Source organism: Phyllobates terribilis, unplaced genomic scaffold, assembly GCF_046119375.1.
Source record: "Phyllobates terribilis strain yellow unplaced genomic scaffold, ASM4611937v1 Scaffold_1__5_contigs__length_1240528914, whole genome shotgun sequence".
NCBI classification, from domain to species: Eukaryota; Metazoa; Chordata; class Amphibia; order Anura; family Dendrobatidae; genus Phyllobates; species Phyllobates terribilis.
In genome coordinates, this window is record NW_027362761.1 from 718,000,583 (window position 1) to 718,015,559 (window position 14,977).

At 45.1% G+C, this 14,977-nt stretch overlaps 1 protein-coding gene across 6 annotated transcripts in view; it reads right to left on the reverse strand.

Annotated features, from left to right (window-relative positions):
• The window catches only part of LOC141274287 (rho guanine nucleotide exchange factor 18-like), a 513,433-nt gene that overhangs the window by 135,912 nt on the left and 362,544 nt on the right, over window positions 1-14,977 (reverse strand). The gene's annotated exons all lie outside the window — the stretch shown is intronic.

The window sequence follows — 14,977 nt, forward strand, 5'->3', positions numbered from 1 at the left end:
GCTGCTAGTGTATTATCGGAACGCGTCTTTAGTGCCGCAGGTGGTGTACTAACAGACCGTCGCATGCGACTATCCTCCGATAACGTTGACCGGCTTACTTTTCTCAAAATGAACAAGGCCTGGATCTCTCATGAATTTGCCAGTCCTCTTCCAGAATAAATAATTGTTGGCAAAAGTATCCAGGTCTCCTGTTCTGTTCATGTTTCTACCACCTGAACTGTAATCCCTGAGCTCCAACACCGCCAGTTGGCGCTCGGAAGTGCCGTCTGCACTGTCAACACTTGCTGCCGTGTCATTGGGGTTCAGTAACGTCAGCTGTTCCCCGGCTGTGCGGACGGCAATTTCTCCTGCTCTGTCCACATTCTCACTACTACAGATTTTAAAGTTGCTCCAATTACACCTCTGGCTCCTCTGTTTTCAGTATTATCCCTGAGCTCCAACACCGCCAGTTGGCGCTCGGAAGTGCCGTCTGCACAGTCAACACTTGCTGCCGTGTCATTGGGGTTCATTAACGTCAGCTGTTCCTCTGCTGTGCGGACGGCAATTTCTCCTGCTCTGTCCACATTCTCACTACTACAGATTTTAAAGTTGCTCCAATTACACCTCTGGCTCCTCTGTTTTCAGTATTATCCCTGAGCTCCAACACCACCAGTTGGCGCTCGGAAGTGCCGTCTGCACAGTCAACACTTGCTGCCGTGTCATTGGGGTTCAGTAACGTCAGCTGTTCCCCTGCTGTGCGGACGGCAATTTCTCCTGCTCTGTCCACATTCTCACTACTACAGATTTTAAAGTTGCTCCAATTACACCTCTGGCTCCTCTGTTTTCAGTATTATCCCTGAGCTCCAACACCGCCAGTTGGCGCTCGGAAGTGCCGTCTGCACAGTCAACACTTGCTGCCGTGTCATTGGGGTTCAGTAACGTCAGCTGTTCCCCTGCTGTGCGGACGGCAATTTCTCCTGCTCTGTCCACATCCACTGTACTATTGATTTAAAACCTCCTCCAAATACACCTCTGGCTCCTCTGTTTTCAGTATTATCCCTGAGCTCCAACACCGCCAGTTGGCGCTCGGAAGTGCCGTCTGCACAGTCAACACTTGCTGCCATGTTATTGGGGTTCGGTAACGTCAGCTGTTCCCCTGCTGTGCGGACTGCAATTTCTCCTGCTCTGTCCACATCCACTGTACTACTGATTTAAAACCTCCTCCAAATACACCTCTGGCTCCTCTGTTTTCAGTATTATCCCTGAGCTCCAACAACGCCAGTTGGCGCTCGGAAGTGCCGTCTGCACAGTCAACACTTGCTGCCGTGTTATTGGGGTTCGGTAACGTCCTGCTGTGCGGACGGCAATTTCTCCTGCTCTGTCCACATCCACTGTACTACTGATTTAAAACCTCCTCCAAATACACCTCTGGCTCCTCTGTTTTCAGTATTATCCCTGAGCTCCAACAACGCCAGTTGGCGCTCGGAAGTGCCGTCTGCACAGTCAACGCTTGCTCCAGTGTTATTGGGGTTCAGTAACGTCAGCTGTTCCCCTGCTGTGTGTCTGGCAAATTCTCCTGCTTTGTCCACATCCACTGTACTACTGATTTAAAACTTGCTCCAATTACACCTCTGGCTCCACTCTGTTTTAAGTATTTACCCTGGGTTCCAGCACCGCCAGCTGGTTCTCGGTAGTTCCATTTGCTCTTGTACCTTCTACTACCCATCCGGGTTCCAGTACCGTCAGCTGGTTCTCGGCAGTGCCTTTGGATTAGGTGCCTCCTTCTCGGTATCCAAGTTCCACCAACGTCTGCTGGTTCTTGGTAGTGCTTTCTGGCACAGGTACCTCCTGCTTAGTAACCGAGTTCCAGTACCGTCAGCTGGTCTTCGGCAGTTCCATTGGCTCTTGTACCTTCTGCTACCCATCCGGGTTCCAGTACCGTCAGCTGGTCCTCGGTAGTTCAATTTGCTCTTGTACCTTCTACTACCCATCCGGGTTCCAGTACCGTCAGCTGGTTCTCGGCAGTGACTTTGGCACGGGTACTCCCTCCTGCCCAGCCTGGTTCCAGCACGCCAGCTGTTTCCGGGTAGTGTCAACGTCACTTTGCCTCCAATGCGTTGTCCTGTCGTGTTGCGCTCGGGTTAGCTGACTCTATGGTGCCTGCAGTTTAGGTGACTCCTATGTGGGCTGCGGGATCTGGCAATGAAGGCTGGTTCCATAGTGCCAATAGGACAAGCACCCCCTGTAGGACTGTTGGTTTTGGTAACTGCGGCCGGCTCGCGGCCTTGAACTTGTTTTTACATGGGTACCTTCTGCTACCCATCCGGGTTCCAGTACCGTCAGCTGGTTCTCGGCAGTGCCTTTGGATTAGGTGCCTCCTTCTCGGTATCCAAGTTCCACCAACGTCTGCTGGTCCTTGGTAGTGCTTTCTGGCACAGGTACCTCCTGCTTAGTAACCGAGTTCCAGTACTGTCAGCTGGTCTTCGGCAGTTCCATTGGCTCTTGTACCTTCTGCTACCCATCCGGGTTCCAGTACCGTCAGCTGGTCCTCGGTAGTTCCATTTGCTCTTGTACCTTCTACTACCCATCCGGGTTCCAGTACCGTCAGCTCGTTCTCGGCAGTGACTTTGGCACGGGTACTCCCTCCTGCCCAGCCTGGTTCCAGCACGCCAGCTGTTTCCGGGTAGTGTCAACGTCACTTTGCCTCCAATGCGTTGTCCTGTCGTGTTGCGGTCGGGTTAGCCGACTCTATGGTGCCTGCAGTTTAGGTGACTCCTATGTGGGCTGCGGGATCTGGCAATGAAGGCTGGTTCCATAGTGCCAATAGGACAAGCACCCCCTGTAGGACTGTGGGTTTTGGTAACTGCGGCCGGCTCGCGGCCTTGAACTTTTTTTTACATGGGTACCTTCTGCTACTCATCCGGGTTCCAGTACCGTCAGCTGGTTCTCGGCAGTGCCTTTGGATTAGGTGCCTCCTTCTCGGTATCCAAGTTCCACCAACGTCTGCTGGTCCTTGGTAGTGCTTTCTGGCACAGGTACCTCCTGCTTAGTAACCGAGTTCCAGTACCGTCAGCTGGTCTTTGGCAGTTCCATTGGCTCTTGTACCTTCTACTACCCATCCGGGTTCCAGTACCGTCAGCTGGTTCTCGGCAGTGCCTTTGGCACGGGTACTCCCTCCTGCCCAGCCTGGTTCCAGCACGCCAGCTGTTTCCGGGTAGTGTCAACGTCACTTTGCCTCCAATGCGTTGTCCTGTCGTGTTACGGTCGGGTTAGCCGACTCTATGGTGCCTGCAGTTTAGGTGACTCCTATGTGGGCTGCAGGATCTGGCAATGAAGGCTGGTTCCATAGTGCCAATAGGACAAGCACCCCCTGTAGGACTGTTGGTTTTGGTAACTGCGGCCGGCTCGCGGCCTTGAACTTTTTTTTACATGGGTACCTTCTGCTACCCATCCGGGTTCCAGTACCGTCAGCTGGTTCTCGGCAGTGCCTTTGGATTAGGTGCCTCCTTCTCGGTATCCAAGTTCCACCAACGTCTGCTGGTCCTTGGTAGTGCTTTCTGGCACAGGTACCTCCTGCTTAGTAACCGAGTTCCAGTACCGTCAGCTGGTCTTCGGCAGTTCCATTGGCTCTTGTACCTTCTGCTACCCATCCGGGTTCCAGTACCGTCAGCTGGTTCTCGGTAGTTCCTCAGCTTTCTTGTACCTTCTGCTACATTTCCAAGTTCAAGCTTTTTGAAATGGTTCTTGGTAATCACTCTGGATCTCCCTGACGATGACCCTGAAGACGAGGACCCTGAAGACCAACCCTAAGAAGACGAGGACCCCGAAGACAACGACCCTGAAGACGAGGACCCTGAAGACCACCCGAAGAAGACGAGGACCCTGAAGACCACCCCGAAGAAGACGAGGACCCCGAAGACGAGGACCCAGAAGACCAACCCGAAGAAGACGAGGACCCCGAAGACGAGGACCCCCGAAGACGACGACCCTGAAGACCACCCCGAAGAAGACCAAGAAGATGACCCTGAAGAAGTTGACCAAGAGGACAAAGAAGAGAAGACAAGCACCAAGATACAGAAGAACAAGAGACAGAAAACCAAGAAGCAGAAATACAAGAAGCTGCAGAACAAAAAGCGGAAGAACATTAAGCATAAGACTAAAAATCAGAGCAAAAGATAATATCTAAATTATAAGCAGAAGATGACTAAGCAGTGTATGGGGGTGAGTCCGTTCCTCCTCGTGGTGCCCCTGGAAAAGACCTGCTGCTGCAGGCCAAACTGAACGCGGACAAATCCTGTTGTAAATCTTTTGCGACGGGCAGAACGAAAGGTGTAATGTCCAACCTTTTATAGATAACAACTACAGGAATGCCTGCCACAAATAAGAATATGATGAAGAAGAAGAAGATGAAGAAGTAGAATATGAAGAATGTAAAAAAAAAGAATAATACGAAGAAGGTGAAGAAGAAGAAGATGAAGAAGGTGAAGAAGAAGAGGATGAAAAAGATGCTGAGGATGATGAAGGAGAAAGTGTGGGAGAAGTAAAAAAGAAGGTGAAGAGCATGGAAGTAGTGAAACATAAATATCTGACAAAATATAAAAATACTTAACATAGTCAATATTTCCGTAACTCAGAACGTCTTAAAAAAAATATTAATTCCTGCTATTCCATTTGATTGGGCTAAACCTCTATGCCTTTATTGTCTCCCCCACCTCCCCCAATACATTCTACATTATTCTTAGTTGTTTTCCTTCATGTAGAATTAACCTACAAGGAAAGAAAGGGTTTATTTTCATTCCGATATTTCTGTCCCATTGACTTGCATTGGTTTCCGGTATCGGAATCGGCGATATCCGATACTTTTTCGGTATCGGTCCGATCCAATCCGATCCGATATTTCCCGATATCGGAAGGTATCGCTCAACACTAGTCCTCTCCTCTTTGTATTACTATATCAGGTATATACTGATTATTATCTATAATTAGTAAACCCTACTTGTTCCACCCACAATTAGGTTACTAATATCTCTATATACTGCTTACAGGCATCTACTGGCCCTGGACCCCTTAAAAATCTCGGAACTTCTCCTATAAAGACCACTGTGTCACAAATACCGGACCATCCACGTTTTAATACTGTATTTTACTTTGCCTCTGGGAAACATTTTATATATGATCTAAATCAGGGGTGTCCAAACTTTTTTCTAAGAGTGCCAAATTTGATGAAGTGAACATGTGCGAGGGCCGATCATTTTGCTTGACATTCTTTGGACCATTAAAATGAATGCAAATAAACTTTTTTTGCAAAGTTTATTGAAAACGGCATACTTTTTATTTTGTGACTTGGATGACAAATCTAAACAGGTGTTTAATCAATCTGCCTTAAAGGGGTTAACCCAGACATACCCCCATTCTCACCCAGGAAGCCCCTCCCCGACTTGAGCATCGAAGCAGTTTATGCTCCAATGTCCTACTTTTGCCCTGCACTAAATTGCGCAGAGGAAAGGCATTTTCTGGAGTTCTAGTGACATACCCGGCTCTCCACGGGGCTGGCAGAAAGCCCAGTGACGTCACCGGCACTGATGGGCGGGCTTTATCACCAGTAAACCAGCTAGAGCAGCGCTAAAGCCTGCACATTAGAGCCGGTGAAGCCTCCTACCGGCAGTGTGTCATTGTAAATAGCACAGGGCAAGGGAGCACATCGGAGCATGAGATGCTTTGATGCCCATGGCAGGGGGGCTGCCTGGGTGAAAAAGGGGGTATGTCTGGGTTCTGAACTTGGACAACCCCTTTAATATAATAAAAACAGGAAACTGAGATATCTCAGGAACATTTTAAAGTACATTACACAAAGTAATGTAAGGTTGTCTGTCAACTTATAAGTTCAAAAAATGTGAACAGGAACATAACAGCAAGTATACATGTGTTCAAATATATAACTGTCTATCCAACTGACATTAATTGAGATTTTACAACATATTAATCTCAATTAAAAAAAAGAAACTAGCCTGCACTAATGTGAAGGGTGAAACTGGGATCTGGACTGCAGCACATAGACTAGGTCTGGTTCAATGGCCGTGGTTTTGATGCGCAAAATGTCACGCAGGTGAGAGTCACTTAGTCTTGTCCTCACGCGGTTCTTGTTAAAGTTCATAACAGAGAATGTCTTCTCACACAAATATGTTGAGCCAAACAAGCTCAGGGTTTTCTTAGCCAATGTTCGAATCTCTTGAAACCGGCTCTTATCCAGTTGGCGGTAAAAGTTAACAAGAGAGAGCTGTTGATGACGACTGCGTAACTCGCTGTCACAATGTAGCTCAATGAGCTCGAGCTGCAACTGATCAGGAGCATTGTCGGGGTCAACAGAGAATGGAGAGGAGAAAATGCTGATCTCCTTTTCAATAGCTGCAAAATCTTGAAAGCGCCGTTGAAACTCCCCAGCCAGAGATGTGATGTCTGCTGCATACCTGCTTATTTGCGCATGGATATCATCCTGTGGAAAACTGTTAATTATTTCCTGTAGCGCTGAAAAATGGATGGTATTGGGCGGTGTTTGTGACAACTGCCTTAGGAAAAGTTGCAGCTTTGTTCCAAAGGCTTTGAGGTGTGAATAAAGTTGGTTCACCGCTGCATCTTTGCCCTGAAGATTCATGTTCAGTACATTCAGATGCTTTGTTAGGTCGACTAGAAACCCCAAATCAGCCAGCCAAATTGGATCAGATAGTTCTCGCATCGTTTGTCCCTTTGTTTCCAAGAATTCTCCTATTTCCTTTCTGAGAGAGTAGAAACGTTGCAGTGCAGACCCCCGACTGAGCCATCTTACATCGTTATGATATGAAACATCTTCATATTCAGCCTGGATATCCAGTAGAAACTGTTTAAACTGGCGGTGGCACAGGGCTTTAGAGCGGATAAAATTAATGGTCTTTAGTACCGGTTTCATAACATGATCATATTGGAGATGTTTAGCACAGAGAACTTGTTGATGAATGATGCAATGAAGTTTAATAGCTTTGCCTCCTTCTTCGCTCACCTTGTTACAGATTAGGGTTGATAATCCACTTCGTTCACCAGTCATGGCAGGTGCCCCATCAGTAATAATCCCAGTAACTTTGTTCCAAGGCAGTTTCATGTCATCTATGGCAGAACTAACAGAATCAAATAAATCTTTCCCTCTTGTTTGATCCTTGAGGCTCTGGAGGTCAAGTAGCTCTTCAGTCACATTCATTTCATCGTCCACCCCTCTTAAAAAAATCAGCAACTGAGCCGTGTCAGATAGGTCCGTGCTTTCATCACAGGCTATTGAAAAGAAGTCAAAATCAGCTCCTTTTGACATTAACTGTCTCTTAATATCCGATGAAATTTCTTCAATTCTCCGTGCTACAGTGTTACGAGCCAGGCAAATGTTGGAAAACTCTTGCTTCTTCTCGGGACAGACATTCTCTACCATTTTCATAACACATTCTTTGATAAAGTCACCCTCTGCAAAAGATTTGCAATTTTTAGCAATTAACGCTGCCACCTCATAGCTCGCCTTTGTGGCATTTTCATTTGACTCACGGGCTCTTGTAAAAAATCGCTGTTGTGACAATAAAACAGCTTCAAGTTGCTTATACTTTTCACTTCGGTCGTGCCCTGTTAGCTTGTCGTATGTGCTATGTCTCGTCTGATAGTGTCGCTTGACATTAAATTCTTTATAAACAGCAACGGTCTCTTGGCATATCAGACAAACACAGTGATTCTTTATTTCAGTGAAAAAATATTCTACTTTCCACTTGTCCTGGAAGCGGCGGCCCTCACTGTCAACTTTTCGTTTCTTATTTGTAGTTGCCATTATAAAAATTGGCCAGAAGGGGAGAGATTAAAAGGCGCAGAGGGTGGAACAGCAAAAATAAGATACTGCTATATGCTTTATAACACAGGCAGAGAATAGCAAGCTGTGCAACAGTCGCACATCAGATAATGGAATTATAGCACAGTGACAGGCAGTCAGGGGTTAATGAAGGGTATGACAGCTTGCTACCACAAGCTTGTGTGAGAGCCCTGCTGGCCTAACCTTTCTGGAGGTGTAAGGTGGCGCAGGGACTTATATATAACTTAATATATATATTATTTATATAATTTTACACAACTAAGCTGAGGTCTTCAGCCTATCTGACCTCTGAACGTCTTACAACCCCTGGGGGCTGGAGATCTCGCACGTCGCGAGATCTTGGCTGGCCGGTTGCCGCCGCTCAGTACTCCGGCGCAGGGAGAAGGAAAGCCGAAATCTCGCGATGTCCGAGATTTCGGCTCTTCTCCCTGCGCCGGAGTACTGAGCGGCGGTGGCGACGAGAGCGGCGGTGGCGACGAGAGCGGCAGCGGCCGCAAGGTACATGCTGCTGGATACCTGGGGGCCTTATTAGTCCGGACCGCGGGCCGCAAATGGCCCGCGGGCCGGACTTTGGACATGCCTGATCTAAATAAACAGTCTTTTAACAACACTACCTCCGCCCGTGTTCTAATTCTTCGATCCCACTGGACCAGCGCGGTGGATATCATTTTAGTATTTTCCAAGTTACATAATTTGTCATGATACCAAATCAATCCAATATTGTGTCATCCAGCAGAGAAATGTATATGTTAACATATTTATTTTTATATAGGAATCTGTGATAATGGATGGCATCCCTCAGGGGAATCTGCAAAAGCCATCTAACAAAAAACTGGTATGTTAAAACTGGCTATCTATCATACATTCTATGTGTTCAATCTGTCAGAGGCCATTAGCTCAAAAAGGCTACCCCTGACAGACTTAGCAGTAGCCATGCCATCTTAAAGATTCTGGAGAAAACCCCTGCCTTCTCCGTTTAACCTCAATACAGTGGCATGTAAACGTTTGGGCACCCCTGGTCAAAATTACTGTTATTGTGAACAGTTAAGCAAGTTGAAGAAGAAATGATCTCTAAGGGTTAAAGTTAAAGATGACACATTTCCTTTGTATTTTAGGCAAAAAATATACAGCTCTGGCAAAAATTAAGAGACCACTGAACAGTTTTCTATTGGAAAGCATGGAAAGACTGATGAAAAGCATGCCAAGACGCATGAAAGCCATGATTAAAAATCATGGTTAGTCCACCAAATATTGATTTCTGAACTCTTCCGGAGTTAAAACATGAGAATTGTTGTTTGTAAATGAATAAGAACTTATTTTCTTTGCATTATTTGAGGTCTGAAAGCACGGTTTCTTTTTTAGTATTTTGACGCTTTATCATTTGCTGCAAATAAATACAAAATTTTTAGCTTTGAATTTCGGAGACATGTTGTCAGTAGTTTCTAGAATAAAACAACAATGTACATTTTACTTAAATATACCTATGAAGAGAAAAATCAGAGGAAATGAAAAATTTTGCAGTGGTCTCTTAATTTTTGCCAGAGCTGTATATATACATACACTGCTCAAAAAAATAAAGGGAACACTTAAACAACACAATGTAACTCCAAGCCAATAACACTTCTGTGAAATCTACCTGTCCAGTTATGAAGCAACACTGATTGTGAATCAATTTCTCCTGCTGTTTTGCAAATGGAACAGACAACTGGTAGAAATGATAAGCAATTAACAAGAGACCCCCTATAAAGGAGTGGTTCTGCAGGTGGTGACCACAGACCATTTCTCTGTTCTCATCCTTTTTGGCTGTTGTTTTGGTCACTTTTTCATTTTGCCATTGCTTTCTCCCCTAGAGGTACAGTAGCATGAGGCGGTGTCTACAGTACAACCCACAGAAGTTGCTCAGGTAGAGCAGTTCATCTAGGATGGCACATCAGTGCGAGCTGTGGCAAGAAGGGTAGCTGTATCTGTCAGCACAGTGTCCAGAGCATGGAGCAGATACCAGGAGACGTGGAGGGAGCCATAGGAGGGCAACAACCCAGCAGCAGGACCGTTACCTCCTCCTTTGTGCAAGGAGGAACAGGAGGAGCACTTCCAGAGCCCTGCAAAATGACCTCCAGCAGGCCACAAATGTGCATGTGTCTGCACAAATGGTTAGAAACCGACTTCATGAGGGTGGTATGAGGGCCCGACGGCCACAGATGGGGGTTGTGCTCACAGCCCAACACCATGCAGGACGCTTGGCATTTGCCACAGAACACCAGGATTGGCAAAGATGGCACTGGCGCCCTGTGCTCTTCACAGATGAAAGCAGGTTCACACTGAGCACATGTGACAGACGTGACAGAGTCAGGAGACACAGTGGAGAGCGATCTTCTGCCTGCAACATCCTTCAGCATGACCGGTTTGGCAGTGGGTCAGTACTGGTGTGGGGTGGCATTTCTTTGGAAGGCCGCACAGCCCTCCATGTGCTCACCAGAGGTAGCCTGACTGCCATTAGGTACCGAGATGAGATCCTCAGACCCCTTGTGAGACCATATGCTGGTGCAGTTGGCCCTGGGTTCCTCCTAATGCAGGACAATGTCAGACCTCATGTGGCTGGAGTGTGTCAGCAGTTCCTTCAAGATGAAGGCATTGAAGCTATGGACTGGCCCGCCCGTTCCCCAGACCTGAATCCAATTGAGCACATCTGGGACATCATGTCTCGCTCCATCCACCAACATCACGTTGCACCACAGACTGTCCATGAGTTGGCGGATGCTTTAGTCCTGGTCTGGGAGGAGATCCCACAGGAGACCATCCGCAACCTCATCAGGAGCATGCCCAGGCATTGTAGGGAGGTCATACAGGCACGTGGAGGCCACACACAATACTAAGCCTCATTTTGACTTGTTTTAAGAACATTACATCAAAGTTGGATCAGCCTGTAGTGTGTTTTTTAATTTTGGGGGTGACTCCAAATCCAGGCCTCCATTGGTTAATAAATTTGATTTCCATTGATGATTTTTGCGTGATTTTGTTGTCAGCACATTCAACTTTGTACAGAACAAAGTATTCAATGAGAATATTTAATTCATTCTGATCTATGATGTGTTATTTGAGTGTTCCCTTTATTTTTTTGAGCAGTGTATATTTTCATCTTTTAAACTTTAAAAATTACAAAAAGGAAAATGGGCCGATGGTCAGTACCTTGTAGAACCCTCTTATGAAGTATCACAGCTTGTAAACACTTTGTAGCCAGCGAAGAGTCTTTCAATTCTTGTTTGAGGGATTCTCATCATTCCTTCTTTGGAAAATGTTTCCAGTTCTGTGAGATTCCTGGGTCGTCTTGCATGCACTGCTATTGTGAGGTGTAGCCACAGATTTTCAATGATGTTCAGATCAGGGGACTGTGAGGGTCAATGTAAAACTTTCAGCTTGTGCCTTTTGAGGTAGTCTAATTTGTATTTTGGCATGTGTTAGGGTCATTATCCATTTGCAGAAGCCATCCTCATTTTAACTTCAATTTTTTTACAGATGGTGTTATGTTTGCATCAAGAATTTGTTGAAATTTATTGAATCCATTCTTCCCTCTACCCGTAAAATGTTCCCCGCACCACTGACTGCAACATAACCCCAAAGCATAATTGATCCACCCCCATGCTTAATGGTGGGCGAGATGTTCTTTTCCTGAAATTCTGTGCCCTTTTTCCTCTACACATACCTTTGGTCATTGTGGCCAAAGAGTTCTATTTTATCCTCATCGGTCCACAGAAATTTCCAAGATGCATCAGGCTTATTTAGATCTTCTTTTGCATACTTCTGATGTTGAATTTTATGGTTAGGACGCAGGAGAGGTTTTCTTCTGATGACTCTTCCGAGAAGGCCATATTTGTGCCGGTGTCTCTGAACAGTAGAACAATGTACCATAACGCCAGAGTCTGCTAAATCTTTCTGAAGGTCTTTTCTAGTCAAGCGGAGGTTCTGATTTGCCTCTCTAGCAATCCTACGACCAGCTCTTACTGAAATTTAGCCATTTCTTAATTACTTTTTGAACTGATGAAAGGGCAACTTGAAAACACTTTGTTGTCTTCTTATAGCCTTCTCCTGCTTTGTGGGCCTCCACCACTTTCATTTTCAGAATGCTAGGCAGCTGCTTAGAAGAACCCATGGCTGCTGTTTTTTGGCACAAGGTTAGAGGAGGCTGGGTTTTATAAAGCTGGGAAATTTGCATCACCCGTCCTTTCCTAACGATAATAGTGAACAAGCCATAACCCTAACAGGCTAGCTAAGGTCTGAAAGCTTGGTCAAAGTTATCTGAGCACACAAATCTCCAAGGGTGTCCAAACTTTTCCTTTATGTAATTTTAAAATGTAAAAAATTACAATATAAATATATTTTTTGCCTAAAATACAAAGGAAATGTGTCATCTTTAACTTTAGCCCTTTTAGAGATCATTTCATCTTCAACTTGCTTAACTGTTCACAATAACAGTAATTTGGTTTCAGAACGGGGTCCCCTGAGTTTCTTTAACAGAGTGGCTGCTAGCTCTAAGAGTGAGTTTAGGGCAAGAGAAGTCTAGCTAGCCATGTCAGTAACTAGAGTGACAAGACAAAGGACAGAAATCAAAAGCCGAAGTCAGACGGATCGCTGGGGTTAGATACCAGATCAGAACGAAGTCAATCAGGAAAGGGAAAATACCAGAATTATATGAAGTCAGGGTACAAGCCAAGTCTATATCAAAAATCTCAGAACAAACACCAGAGTCCAGAGAGATTTCAGGCACAATATTTGGCAACAACAGGAGAAAGCTCGGAGTTTAAATAGGGCATGTTACTACCCCATTGGTCACAGCAAAAAGATGATTACACCTGCTGGACAACACACACATCTATTAGCCTAGCTCAGCGGAACCACAGGTGTCAGCGAGACTAGTCCTTGGCTGGCCAGCATCTGCGCTGTTCAGAGATCCCAGAGGAGCATTGCGGCTTTAAAAGTCTCCTCAACGTGACGTGCTTAACATGTTGCTCTCCGCAAGGAGAAATGTTACCCCTTAGATACTGGTCTGACGCCTCTCACCCAGCCAAGCCAGAACTCACACTTTGCACTGACGAGGGGCAGTACCGCGAAACACAGTGTCTGCAAATTGAGTTTCTGGTTCTGGCTTATATCATAAGGCATGTGATAAGGCTCGTTAAAGGGTCACTATTGACTTTTAGGATTGCTACTTTCTGTACGTTGCACTAGAGTTCTGGTTCTCTTCCTGCGACATACTGATAATAATGTCTCTTCTATCACTAGTGCCTCTCACAGAGTGAATACAATGGCACCTAGTGATGGAAACAGAATTAAATGGAGCAGATCCGTGTAGAGCTGTGGCACTATGGCTGATGAATACAGTGGGGAAAAAAGTATTTAGTCAGCCACCAATTGTGCAAGTTCTCCTACTTAAATAGATGAGAGAGGTCTGTAATTGACATCATAGGTAGACCTCAACTATGAGAGACAAAATGAGAAAACAAATCCTGAAAATCACATTGTCTGATTTGGAAAGAAATTTTTTTTCAAATTTTGGTGGAAAATAAGTATTTGGTCACCTACAAACAAGCAAGATTTCTGGCTCTCACAGACCTGTAACTTCTTCTTTAAGAGGTTCCTCTGTCCTCCACTCATTACCTGTAGTACTGGCATCTGTTTGAACTTGTTATCAGTATAAAAGACACCTGTCCGCAACCTCAAACAGTCACACGCCAAACTCCACTATGGTGAAGACCAAAGAACTGTCAAAGGACACCAGAAACAAAATTGTAGCCCTGCACCAGGCTGGGAAAACTGAATCTGTAATAGGCAAGCAGCTTGGTGTGAAGAAATCAACTGTGGGAGCAATAATTAGAAAAAGGATGACATACAAGACCACTGATAATCTCCCTCGATCTGGGGCTCCACACATCTGGGCCAGGATGACTTGCAATCATTGATGGAATCATGAATTCTGAATTTTATCAACAAACTCTACAAGAAAATGTCAGGACATCTGTCAATGAGCTGATTCTCATGAGAATGTGGCCAGTGGAGCAAGACAACACTGTTCTACAAAAGAATGGCTAAAGAATAAAGTTTAAAGTTTTGGAATGACCAAGCCAAAGTCCTTAATGTAATCCTATATAAATGTTGAAGCTGTTTTGTAGGGTGGAATGGGCTAAAATTCCTTCAAGCCGGTCTGCAGAACTAATAAACAATTAGCAGAAACGTTTAGGTGCAGTTATTTTTGAACAAGGGTCTCACACCAGATACTGCCAACAAAGCTTTACATACTTTTGCCACTCACAGAGATGTGATCTTGGATCATTATTCCCATTACAGAAAGGACAAAGTTTAATATTTTGTACTCATTTATTTGATTTGACTCTTTCCTTTTAGAACTTGTGTGAATATTGGTGTAGTTTTAGGTAACATTTATGCAGAAATATGGAAAATTCTGAAGGGTTCACAAACTTTCAAGCACCACTGTAAGTAGTACAGCACTGCCACTAAAGACTACATAAGGGGCTAGAACTCTGCTTTCATAAAACAATGCCCAGCTCCATTAATACACCCTGCACTGGCATATAGAATTCCTACAAAGCACTACGCACTGTGTTGCGGACTACCTCATCCCTCAAGCACCTGAAAGAGAACACTCATTTTTGCCATTGCACGATGCTCAAGTATTGTATGAAGGGCTAACCCCTCCTGGGTTGACATATGAATATGGTGTTATCCTATCAGATCAAGTAGTGATCAATTGGCCTTGCTAGTGAAATCTTGGCGGTAAACTTTGAGAAGGTGTGGATTTCTGCAGGGAAAATGTTATATTGTCCTATTCTGGCTAGTGTATAATAAGTATTGTGTGGTTGTACAAGGTATTTCTAGCACTACTTCATTCTTCACCCTGACTAATAGAGAAGGTCCTATGTAGGGAACCCCTTGACTTTACCATGTCATAAAAGGGGATGTGGACATTGCAGTTTTTTAATCAATATTTTCCAGCTGCTTTTATGAGATCAGTATATATGGCACCGGTCCATCTCAAAAGGGTTAAAAGAAACTATCTCCAAACATGTGAAATGTTACTATTATAGAATGCAACACCACATAATCTGCAGACCA